This window comes from Mesoplodon bidens, assembly GCF_964165515.1.
Source record: "Mesoplodon bidens genome assembly, chromosome: 1".
Classification (NCBI taxonomy): Eukaryota; Metazoa; Chordata; class Mammalia; order Artiodactyla; family Ziphiidae; genus Mesoplodon; species Mesoplodon bidens.
This window is the reverse complement of record NC_138176.1, coordinates 130,346,403-130,360,017: the sequence shown is the minus strand read 5'-3', so window position 1 is coordinate 130,360,017 and position 13,615 is coordinate 130,346,403. Positions and strand designations below refer to the sequence as shown.

General features: G+C 35.2%; 1 pseudogene across 1 annotated transcript; it reads left to right on the top strand.

The window, feature by feature from the left end:
• The first annotated feature begins 664 nt into the window (after nt 1–664).
• On the top strand, nt 665–1,625 carry LOC308618105 (serine/arginine-rich splicing factor 7-like; annotated as a pseudogene). The gene has a single exon. The product of its transcript is annotated as a serine/arginine-rich splicing factor 7-like (transcript).
• Nucleotides 1,626–13,615: the final 11,990 nt, after the last annotated feature.

Below are 13,615 nucleotides of genomic sequence, written 5' to 3'. Positions count from 1 at the left end.
ACTGGATTTTCTTTATTTATTAGAGTTTTCATAGCTTTTACAAGGAAACAAAATGTTACAATTTAGAAGGGGAAATACCTAGGAAAAATTCGTATAGTGTCCTATTCTCTACATTTTCATAATGATCTATTTTCTACATTTTCAGATATTTTCCAGAAACAAATGACAACCCAAACAACAAAACACATTTACCAAACTTCAGTGTTCCTTACATTGTAGACACTGATGATAAACAGGGAAAGTAGAAACATATTAGAAGACAATATCTAACAGGGAAAGTAAGCAAACAAAGCAGTGTTCTTGAAATATTGCATGCTTCTCTCACATTTTTTTCTTTATTCAAAATTTCTTTGCCCTGAGAAACTCTTATAAAATTCATCACATTATTTTTGTGATGGTGGCAGTGGAACAGCAATCAGGTGATCACATTCTGACAGACTTCAGTAACACACAAATAGCATTAACACACAACCCTTGGTCTAAGGCAGTTGACTATGATATACCAGACAACACTAATCAATCAGAGTTTGAGTTCCCTTTATTCTGACAAGGCTTCCTAATATAAGCCATCAAAAGTAGTTTAAAACTTGGTAGTCTTGAGTGCCGCCGGGACCATTGGCGAATGTGGCTGCGTTGTAGGTTTTGTAGTAATTGATCGCTGGGCGCTGCGAGCTGAAAGAGCCGAGCTCGCAGGCCAGTCATCATGTCACGTTACAGGCGGTACGGAGGAGAAACCAAGGTGTATGTTGGGAACTGGTGCTGGCAAAGGAGACTTAGAAAGGGCTTTCAGTTATTATGGTCCCTTAAGAACTGTGTGGATTGCCAGAAATCCTCAGGGATTTGCCTTTGTGGAATTTGAAGACCCTAGAGATGCAGAAGATGCAGTGCAAAGCCTGAATGGGAAAGTGATTTGTGGTTCCCGAATGAGAGTTGAACTCTCAACAGGCATGCCTTGGAGATCTCGTTTTGATAGACCACCTGCCCGACGTCCCTTTGATCCCAATGATAGATGCTATGAGTGTGGCGAAAAGGGTCATTAGCTTATGATTGTCATCCCTATAGCCACCGAAGAAGAAGCAGGTCACAGTCTAGATCACATTCAAGATCCAGAGGTAGGCGATACTCTTGCTCTCGCAGCAGGAGTAGGGGAAGGAGGTCAAGATCAGCGTCTCCTTGGCGATCAAGATCTGTGTCTCTTCATAGATCAAGATCAGCTTCACTCAGACGGTCTAGGTCTGGTTCTGTAAAAGGATCGAGGTATTTCCAATCCCGGTCCAGGTCGAGATCAAGATCCAGGTCTCTTTCACAACCAAGAAGCAGCCGATCGAAGTCCAGATCTCCATCTCCAGAAAGAGGTCATTCCCCCTCAGGAAGTCCGTGAAGAAGTGCAAGTCCTGAAAGAGTGGACTGAAGTTCTCAAGTTCACCTTTTAGGGAAAAGTTATTTTGTTTACATTATTATAAGGGATTTGTGATGTCTGTAAAGTGTAACTTAGGGAAGGGTAATTTAACCATCTAATCAAAATGGATCTGGACTATTACTCTGTAAATTCACAGCAGTAAGGTAATATAAATTTTTGTTGAATGTATTAACATCCTATGGTCTGAAAATGTGGGTTTTTATTTGGCACATTTAAAATAAAATGTTTCTAATTAGATTTTTGATTTCGTTCAGTATTAATGCTCTTCAATTTGGTAGGCTTCAGGAGTCAAACTTGATATTAACCATATTCATATAGACCTACATTCAAAGTTTAATGGTATTATTTAAGTCTTGGATGTCACTGAGTATATATACACTTGGAAGATTCCTTTCTATGCTTAGAGTTTTGGGTAAGAACTTGAGTGAGTCCCCCTTAGTAGCATGAATGCATCATGACAAGTCCCTAAATTAATCTATTGGAGTTGGCATTATTAGATGTTATCAGGCTAATGATCTCTTTTGTCAGGTTGTAGGAACCACTGACTTGCTATAAAGTGAGCGCAACAGGAACTGAGCAAGAGTAGCTGGACTTAATGCTGGAGAAACTGAATTTTCTGAAGACTATTTAAGTATAGTAACTAATTGAGGTTTTCAGCCTATTAGATAAGATGGTGTCAAAGTAAGATCTCCATTCTAGGAAGTTATACTCAATGTTCCTTTGTTTTCAAACATTAACCAATTTTATGCCAAAATTTTTGCATGTCTGAAGAATAGTCTGAATTTGGGACAAAACATCTTCATGTAAACCAGCTTTGCAAAATTTTCCAGCCCAGATATTCTCCTCTGTCTCTTCAAATGGATTGCCTTACTCTGAGCAGAGATCTGTTAATTTCCAAGTTAGGTTTTTCAGTTCCCAAACACCAACATATTTTATCTTATTTTGCCAGGCTGGTGCAAAGTAATTAAAGATGTCAATCAGAAATGTTAAAAAGACTAAAGTAGTTTTGTAAATCCAACCTATATTTAGCAACACCTCATGTAGTTATTTTTTGGTAGCATCTGGTAAATTTTAGAATGTTAGAGCCAGTAGATCCTTTATTTGGACTTTAAATATCTTTAGTATCATAGGGCAGTAACAATTTTGAGTTTTCTCATCAAGCTTTTGGTGCAAAAAATTTTAGTGCTGGTGGCACAGCTGTCTGCCCTTGTTTCTTATGCTTTTAAACAAAGTTATTGGATAACTTTACAGTTTGGGAATACTGATCTGCTTCAAATTTATTTACTGGTCTGAATGATCATTAGTATGTTGGAAGTTTGGATGTTCTGTTTTTGGAATTTTGACAACTGGCTGTGTTATATGGTTGGTATAAAGCTATGTGTGTAATCAGCAGGCTTATTTGTTGCACTTGGTCAGCTTTAATTGTTCTGTATTATATGAAGATAAGATTACTCAACAATAAATCTGCAGAGAATAATAAAAAAACCCCCAAAATTTGGTAGTCTTGCCACACTGTTTTTAATAGAACAGGTACATACCTCAGCTGCTGTCTTTTCCTTTATTGAAAAACTAACAGAGCATTACAAAATGCATCTGCCTTAAATATTTGAGGCCAACTATAAAACATCAAGATATGTGGTAATAAAAATGCATCCATGATGATGTGCTGTGAAAAGAAATATACATAAAACTGTCAAAAGGCCAGCAAAACAAAACAAAACCCCCAAAACTTGAAGAGCAGGAATGAAGTTAGAAAAATAATTTTGCTAAGAAGGCAAAAATATAGTGGAAAAAAGCCTGGATTTAGTGGTCAGGAGACCTGACTTCTACTCTTTCCATGGGAGCTAAAACCTGGGTAATGTAGGCAAATTGCTAAGTCTCTCCAGGCTTCCCTGCACAAATTTAGAAAATAAGGAGTCAGACTGGATGATTTCCAAGCTTCCTTCCAAAGCCAAAATCTGATGAGTTTTTAGTGACTTGTAGTTGTTAGAAAGAAGACAAGAAAATTCAAATTCTTGCTTAACAATCTTCAGATGAAAATAAAATTTTCTTTTTTAACTTGTAGAAATTGTAATTGAAATACAAAGGGCCACAACTCTCTATACATGTATTTTTTGCTGCTTATTTTTCTTACACTTGGTTTGATATTTATTTCTCATGATCCATTTTTACAAATAAAGAACTCAATATCATCGAAATTGCTATCAGATATTTATCAAGTACTCACATGGCCATGAAGCAAATGTGTATGGAGTTCTTAACAAATTCTTTCCTTAGACCTAATGGTACTTAAAGGAGGCTCTGTAAATATTTACTGAGCTTCTACTATGTGCAAGGAACTATTCTAGTTTCTAATAATAAAGTGGTAAACAAGACAAGCAAGATATTTGATCTGACCTATTTTACATTCTAGAGGAGGATGATGAAGAACAGATTAGCAAATTAGTAAACAGATAAAGGAATAAGATCATCTCACATGATGGTAAGTTTTATGAAGAAAGTAAAATGAGCTAGATGTATGCAAATGTATTTCTATCAGTTCCTAATTTTCCTTTCCTATCATAGGGAGATTGCCTTCTTTATTATATGATTAATGGCTACCAGTTTAAAACAAATGTTCAACCTGGACAACCAGACACCTATTCCCACACCAAACACAGAAACCAGCTTGGCCCAATGGATGTAACTTCTGTGTTGCTCCTCCTTGTCCTAGTATTTTCCATTTCTATTTAAATCTGGAATTTAAGATATCAAAATGGATCTCTAGGGCAAAATCTGGAGATAAAATTTACCATTTTAATTAATGTACTAGTTGATGAAATATTTAACATATATGAGAGAGGCTGACTAATATTAATTTAATGTGTTTTTTTTTTTTCCTTTAAAGATTTGTACTGAGCTGTGGTGAGTTTTGAGATAATACTATATCCCTTACTTTTTATTATTTGGATTTTCTTTATTAGATAGTTTTTGGAGATGTATTACCTAAAAATATAATTTGATTAGTGGGGAGGGAGGATTAGTGGATGAGTGCCAGGCTAGATGTGGTCTCCTCAAGGCCACTGACAAGTCCTTGTTTTTCTCTGTGACAGCTGCTGAAACAAAGAGCACCCTAGGCTGTTTGCAATTCTCTATTTCATTGTGTGAATAAGAATGAGGTTTTCCAGGCCACAGGACCCTGGGAACTCAGCCTATTCTATGTTGGAACTCTCTAGCTGCCCTTGGGATGGAGTGGGCTCACCCTGTGCATCTGTGCAATTTACTGCTTACTTAGTTGCAGGTGCAACTTGCACCTCTGGGCTAGGTACTCCACCTTTAGTTTCAAGGGGAATTAGCACCTTCTACAATGGCACAGAGAAAAGATAATTATTAGTGGTCAGAACCTGAAGTTGAATCCCAATGGTTCTAATTGTTCCAAACAGTTCTAATACTACTATTACCAAAAATAAAAATCATGATAATAAGAGCTAATATTAATTGTGTTTTAGGCAGTGCAAAATGCTTTATGTGTTATTTCAATTAATATTTGTAACAACCCATGGAGGTAAGTATCATTGTCCCTTGGTATCTGCAGGGATATTTGTTCCAGGACCCCTGTAGATACCCAAATTCAGTGACTCAAGTCTCTTATATAAAATGGCATAGTGGAGTCAGCATTTGGTATCCAGGGATGTGGAACCCCTGGATACAGGAGGGACAACTGTGTTATTATTAGCACAGAGAGATTAAATAATTTGTTCAGGTTGAGAGTGGTCATTCTTTTAACTTAAATTCTCTTGTTCTTAGCCACTTTGTGTGACAATGTTATTTAGCTTTCCTTAGAGCCCTAGATTTAGTTTCCTCATGTAAAATAGGAATAATAATGTTTCCTCCTCCTCACATATATGAATGTTATATATATAATATGTATATATATATTCATAGAGACATATCTATCTCTGTCTCTTGTTTCTGTCTTTTTATCTCTTTTTCTCTATCTCTATCTCTAACTCTATCTCTACCTCATCATTTAGCACAAAGCCTGACAAGTGATACATTGTTAATAAACAGTAGCTCAGCTTTTCTTTTTTTATTTTTAAAATTAATTTCTTTTTAAAAAAAATTTTATTGGAGTATAGTTGATTTACAATGTTGTGTTAATTTCTGCTGTACAACGAAGTGAATCAGTTATACATATACATATATCCACCTTGTTTTGAATTCTTTTCCCATATAAGCCATTACAGAGTATTGAGTAGAGTTCCCTGTGCTACACATTAGGTTCTTGTTAGTTATCTATTTTATATGTAGTAGTGTGTGTGTGTGTAAGTCAATCCCAATCCCCCAATTTATCCCACCCCCACTTATTCCCTGGTAACCATAACTTTGTTTTCTACATCCATTACTCTACTTCTGTTTTGTAAATAAGTTCATTTGTATGCTTTTTAAAAATTCCACATATAAGTGATATCATATGATATATCTCTTTCAGTGTCTGACTTACTTCACTCAGTATGACAATTTCTAGGCCCATCCATGTTGCTGCAAATGGCATTACTTTGTTCTTTTTTATGACTGAGTAATATTCCATTGTATATATGTACCACACCTTTATCCATTCCTCTTTTGATGGACATTTATGTTGCTTCCATGTCTTGGCTATTGTACATAGTGCTGCAATGAACATTGGGGTGCATGTGTCTCTTTGAATTATGTTTTTCTCTGGGTATATGCCCAGGAGTGGGATTGCTGGATCATATGGTAGTTCTATTTTTAGTTTTTAAAGAACCTTCATATTGTTCCCCATAGTGGTTGTACCAATTTACATTCTCACCAACAGTGTAGGATGGTTCCCTTTTCTCTACACCCTCTCCAGCATTTATTGTTTGTAGATTTTTTGATGATGGCATTCTGACCAGTGTGAGGTGATACCTCATAGTAGTTTTGATTTTCATTTCTCTTATAATTAGTGATCTTGACCATCTTTTCATGTGCTTTTTGGCCATCTGTATGTCTTCTTTGGAGAAGTGTCTATTTAGATCTTCCACCCATTTTTTGATTGTGTTATTCCTTTTTTTGATATTGAGCCACATGAGCTGTTTGTATATTTTGGAGATTAATCCCTTGTTGGTTGCTTCATTCGCAAGTATTTTCTCCCATTCTGAGGGTTGTCTTTTCATTTTGTTTATGGTTTCCTTTGTTGTGCAAAAGCATTTAAGTTTAATTAGGTCTCATTTGTTTATTTTTGTTTTTATTTTCATTACTCTAGGAGGTAGATCAAAAAGCTCTTGCTGTGATTTATGCCCAAGAGTGTTCTGCCTATGTTTTTCTCTAAGAGTTTTATTGTGTGTGACCTTACATTTAGGTCTTTAATTCATTTTGAGTTTATTTTTATGTATGGTGTTAGGGAGTGTTCTAATTTCATTTGTTTACATGTAGCTGTCCAGTTTTCCCAGCCACTTATGGAAGAGACTGTCTTTTCTCCATTGTATATTGCCTCCTTTTTTATAGATTAGGTGACCATAGGTGTGTGAGTTTATCTTTGGACTTTCTATCCTGTTCCATTGCTCTATATTTCTGTTTTTGTGCCAGTACCATATTGTTTTGATTACTGTAGCTTTGTAGTATAGTCTGAAGTCAGGGAGACTGGTTCATCCAACTCCAGTTTTCTTTCTCAAGATTGCTTTGGCTATTCAGGGTCTTTGGTGTTTCTATCCAAATTGTAAACTTTTTTGTCCTAATTCTGTGAAAAATGCCATTGGTAATTTGATAGGGATTGCATTGAATCTGTAGATTGCTTTGTGTAGTATAGTCATTTTCACAATATTGATTCTTCTAGTTCATCTTTCCTTTGCTTGTGCAAGGTGCCTACTCTCATATTGAACTGAACTCAGAGAAGAGAGCAAGAAGTTGGTATGCATCAGTGACAGATACATTTAGTGTAGTTAGGTATGACAAATTTAATGAATTTACTGAAGACAAAGTCAAGTCTGATCTTTTCTGATTCCTTACACAATGGCTAGACTAATGTCATTACCAGCCATTTATTAATTCTTACACATTTATAATTTTTTATTCATACTGATAATTCAAAACTATTGTTATCACTTCCTTTTTATAGATAAAGAGAGGAGGGCTAAACAGATGAAATGATTTGTTCTAAGTCATACAGAAAGTGACAGTAAGGGTATGTGTGTGTAACTACAAAGCTCATGATATGTTTTGTAAATCAGATTACCTCTGTGGCAGACAGATCCTAGGGTAGCCCCCATGGTACCCTACCCCCTGATGTTCATGTTCCTTGAATGTAGGTGGGACCCATGATTTGCTACTAGTCAGTAGAATATGGCAAACATTAAAGGCTTCTGCAAATGTAATAAAAGTCCTAAATCAGGTGGTTTTGCATTAATCAAAAGAGAGATTATCTTGGGTGGGCCTGACTTAATCATACAAAAATGCTTAAAATAAGGACTGGGCTCTCCCTAAGGTGAAAGATTCTCCTTATGGACCTGATGAAGTAAGCAGCCATGTTAGAGAAACCTACATGGAAGGAACTGTGGATAGCCACTAGGTGCAGCCTCTAACCAACTGTTGGAAAAAAGCTGAGACCCTCAGTAATACAGCTGCAAGGAAATGAATTCTGTCAACAACTTGCTTTAGCTTGCAAGTGGATTCTTCCCCAGTCAAGGCTCTAGATGACAGCACAGCCTGGCTGAAATGTTGATTGCAGCCATGTGAATTGCTGAGTAGAGGACCCATCTAAGCTTTGCCCAGACTCCTGGTACATAGAAAGTGTGAGCTAATAAAATGTGTGTTAGTTTAAGTTACAAAGATTGCAGTAATTTGTTATGCAACAATAGAAAGCTACAGCAATATCGAAAGTATTCATTCAACTAATATTTATGGAGTATTTTCTATGTGCAAAGTACTGTGCTAAGGCCATATTAAATGTAGATAAAGCTATTTTCTAGAATCCCTGTCCTCAAGAAAATTACAGCTGCAATAGTAGAATCACATTGGCATCCTGGTACAATTTGACTTCTTCTAGGAAATTTTATTAGCCTTTATTTGCAATCCTCCATTAATCAGAACATGATAGTCAGGTAGTGGTACTTATTTCTTGAATTTTGACAAGGATTGGGCTAAGAAAAATACTTTCAAATACAGGGATATTAATTTGGACCTGGGTTCTTTTCTAAGCTCATATGAAAACATGATATCCAAAGATAGCCAAATTAAATAGATATTTTTATGATAACTTCAGGTTTGGTTACATTTGAAGGTTATAACTCTCTTGAATCCCTTTTTAATTTTAAAAATGTATCAATATTTATTACTGTAGTAAGTCCTATTTTCCCCTGAATTTGAACAATATAGTTCCTAAATTAAGGGAATAAAAACAGATGATATAAATTCAATACTAATTTACATGGAGTTATATTAGAAAGAATGTTCTTTGGATTCCAATCATGGAAATCTTGGGGAAAAAAAAGATTTCCAAATCCAATTCAAAGCATACAAAGTTTAAATAAATGTGTTCTTATTGCGATCTAAATTTGTGTTTTTTAACTGACATAGGATTTTCAACATCAACATTCATTCAAATTTGTTTGCATACTGTAAAAGTCAATTAAGCTGAATAGGTCATTCTTATGTTGTAGGGCATATCAATTTAAACTCCAGAGGAAATCTTCTAACTCCTATATAGGAGAGCTTTTAGTTCTTGGGCTTTCAAGCAAGAAGTATAGAAAATATTTCCTTATACTTTGTTAACCTCAAAATAAATAGCTTTTGTAGGAGGTATCCCACGTTTTGGTGTTTTCTGAAATCCAGGTACTATCCAGATAATATTAAACATCAGTATGCTCAAATTATTTACAAATTAAGCATGCTAACATCAAATATAGAAAAAATGCAAATTAGCATGATATATTATCAGTAAGAGGTGAATATTCTGAAGTAAAATTATACAATAGCAGGTACACTAAATACAAGATCTCAGAATAAGTAAGACAGAGATTAATTATATAGTAAACAGAAGAATGGATTTAGGTTTTGTCCTCCTTTAAATCTAGTTTTTCTCTTAACTCTTACCTTGTGTATTCTTAAAAAACAAACAAAAAACAAATTTCATGGAATATCTCACGTTAGTGAAAAATATCCTTCTTTAATCTGAATCTCTCAGAGAAAACTCTCTTTCCCCCCACTTCTTTACCTGATTTACATTGAAAATTCATAGTAAAAGAAGAAAAACAAAAAAGCTTTTACTCTTAGAAAACCAAAAAAGCTGGTAGAAAGCTTTGAAATATCAATACAAATTTTTTTTTCTATCTAAAGCTCTCTCTCACACACACACACTTACACACACAGACCCTAGTTATCAATACTACTGATTTTCTTTATTTTCTGAGTCTGTCGCTCCTACCAGAAGTAGCTGCTAGGCTTGATTTCCTCCATTAATGAGATCTGTTCAAGAGTGTAATTTTCCCAGTAATACTCTTGGAGAGCTTTTTGTCTCAACAACCCCATGCTTCAAAATCTCAAAGTTGCAGTCCATGTGTACAAACATGTACCATCAAGAGATTTCATTTCCGATCATTTCTCCTACTAGTAGTGCCTGTAGTCCCTGCTAATGTACCATACAGAATAAAATAAAAGAAAAGAAAGGAGGTATTGAAGTGAACATCTTTTTCCTCTCAGTTTATCTGCATTTGGAGGGCCTCTCTTTCTGTGCAAAATACACTAGAGAAAGCATGATTGTTTGGATGCTCCCAGCATGTCATTATCTTTTGGAGTTTTTATTTTTTGCTTGCTTTATCTTTCTTTATCATTATGGAAGTTTCTCTCTGGGTGTCTGAGTTACTGTGTTTTGCCAGTTAAATCCATGAAACCCTTTATTTGCAGAAAGAATTGTATACCAGTACTGTCAATAATGAACGGTTATTGTAAAAAGGGGCTCAGAGAAAATAATTAAGAGATGGAAATCTCTTAAGAAACTTTTGCAAACCAATTGTAGATGTAATCTATTTATGTAAATGATGGGTTAACATGTGTATAGCACCCTTCTTCCAAATAGATTACTAGATACTTAACAACTGTGACTATTCTTGAATACATAGTATATTCTTTCCTTTCTCTGAAGTTGTTTTCACGGTGAAATGTTGCATCTGTTTAATAAAGCTTGTTATGGATTATTTAAGGCAAGAAATATAAAAGAATAGATGATCCATTTGAGGCAATTAAATTACATCAGCGTGGTTCAATGTGCACATGTCCAAAACTTTGGGATTGGAAAGGCGATAACTGGACCTAGGGGACCAAAAAATAACTGTTTTCCCTCTGTTATATCTCCCATCTTGTAACCACGACTTGACACATTTACCTACTACCACCACCTCACCTTTTCTTTGCTTCATGCATAATTCCCTTCATTTTCCCTTTCTAAATCAGAAGTGTGAGAACTTCTATTCGACACGGTTATTGTAACTTTCTCTTCACCAAACTGCAGTTGTTTCCAGTTATTTGGCGGGACTCTTATCCCTGTATTTTATAAAATCCAGCTTTTCTAAGATCTCATTCTAGTCCTACATCCTCCCTATATTAGTAACACCCTAATATCTTCATTCATTTTGTTTTGTGAAAAAATAAATTTCTCTACAGGTGTCAAATATAGAAACTTACATAGTGGCTGTATATTCAAACCAAGATGAATTTGTAATTAAAAATAACTTCAAGGTGTGTTGTTGCTGTGTGGAAATGAAGTAGTTGCAAATGGGATTTGGTAAATACACGGAAAATATGTGAAAGATGTGTTATTCAGAGGATGATTTGTTTTGAATAGTGGAAGAAAGCATTAAGAAATAAGTGCTGCCTCTCTAAAAATAATATTAACAGAAGTTATTGAAATGTTCTCTGGGAGAACCAGTAAATGAAGTGTGGAAGCTAATTGGATTCTCAAAAATTGACCCCCACAGTATTCTTGTTTGAGTATTGTCAGTGTTAGTATACAATATGCAGAGATCCAATCACTGAGGACAGACTATGTTCTGGGCACTGTGGATGAAAACAGGAAGAGGGCACAGCCTTTGCTTCTGATTAATTAGTGCATGTGAGTTTATATGGCTAATTTTAATGATAAAAAAATGAAGAGAAGTTCTTTATGGTTGCAGTCACTCAAAATAAAAGCCTATTACCCAGGATTAGACAAAGACAGGTAAATAGTAGTATCATTTTCCTGGCTAATTTGTAGTTTGTGACTTTAAATGTATTTTGATAGTAATGCAGGCATACCTTCAATTCTAAGCTTGGAACCTTCTATAAGGCAGAGTAATAAACAAAATTCTCTCAGGGCAGGTACATGCCTATTTTATATCTTTCTGACTTTAAAAATTAATTGGCTCTTAAAGCATGACATTGGATATATCTCCTTACTGGAGTAGTTGAAAGGAATGATTTAAGGATAACTGGAAATTACAAAGGGCTTCACAAATTAAGTTAATTCTCCCTTGCAATAGACTTTCTTGGTAGAAAAATATTGTCCTCCTATAAATGGCAGTTAAAATGGTAGCTAAAATAAATAAATTAACACAGAGAAAAAGATCAAGATTAACATTATATTGGCCTTTTGGTCTGATGATAAAAATTTCTTCTTCCTTATTAAAGATAATGCCCTCTAGAGTTACGGGTTTCTTAAGGCATATATCTTTTTGTATCATCATCATCAACGACAACATTATTATCATTATTTTCATTGTTATTACAACACTAGTCACATTAGCATTTCATACTAACATATTTAATAACACTCTCCAGATACTGACAGTATATGATAGATAGGCCACTTCTAAATAGTTGCAGTTCAGGCTTTCTCTGTTCTGGTCTATGTGTGAAAACACAGTAAAAAAGAGAGGCCTGGAAAGCAGAAGGACAACCATTCCTTTGAGTTGTTTTTCGGAATTTGAGCTAGGGAAACAGTAAGTGAAATAGCTCTTTGTTGACCTCTGCACTTTATCTTCTCTTTTTTTTCTTGACTCTAATTCTGGATTTATTTTCTTATATTGTTTCGTATAAGCAATGTTGGGATTTGTCCTGACTTCCAAGCACTATGGGATACTTTATATTAGGGTTCTTTTAGTTAAAATCTGGTATAAAAATGTGCTTTTATATGAAAGCCTGATTGTATAATTTTGTTGTTCCAGCTTTTCCTTTTCTCTTACGTTTTTTGAACTATAAGTTTCAAGTAATTTGAAATGGAGCCCTTTTGCTTACTCTGATTTTAAGAATTTTGTATATGCTTACTGGGAAGAACTAGGGCACATGTTTAGCCTGGCTTACTTGTTTATTATAGAAACGATCCTGAAAAGGACAGTATTTTCCAAACAGATCAGTAGTGACAACGTTGAACTAAGTGCTGTGATCCTGGAAGAGTGAAGGTTAAAGAAATCCCTCAACACTTTTGTGCTCCTGAAAAGGCCTTACTTGGAAGAACCATCCCTCCCGGGTGACATAGATAAGACTCAGGATGCCTCCTACTTTATTGATGACAAGCCAGACACAGACCCACCAAATTCCCTTTTGGCTTCTAAATGACTAGCGGAAAGGCTTGCCCCACTGGCCAATAGGAACAAAATGCTGGTTAAGTAGACCTTGGTTAAGCTTCTCTCCTTCCCTCAGGCCCCTAAACATTAACACACCCTCAGCCTGAGCAGCATACAACCTTCCTTAGCAGCCTTTCCCAAGCTGTATTTCAGGCCTTGGGATAAAACATATTCTGATCTACTACCTACTATCCGGTCACCTCACTTTCCCACCTATTTTAGCCTTATTTAATCCTTATAAAAGAAAACCCTTTTATTAAAAAAAAAAGAAAGAAAGAAAGAAAGAAGAAGAGAACCGTTTTCTGCTTGACCTCTGAGACACTGGCTGATCTCATGGTCAGAGCTTCTCCCTCTGGAAACAGTCCACTCCCCAATTACAATAGTCCCTTTCCCTCTCTTGCAATAAGTTTTCTAATAAAGTCTTTCCTTAGCAATGTCCAGAGTTGTTATTTGAAATCTGTAAATATTTGTTAATTAATGATATAGCATTATATTCAGCTAGTGCCTTAAATATGGTAGATTAAATAAGGTAACTAATGTATCTACAGTTGATTATTATCAAAAGAATTAACACATAAATGACTGTGCCAATGATCAACTTACTGTGTTTAAGTTCCAA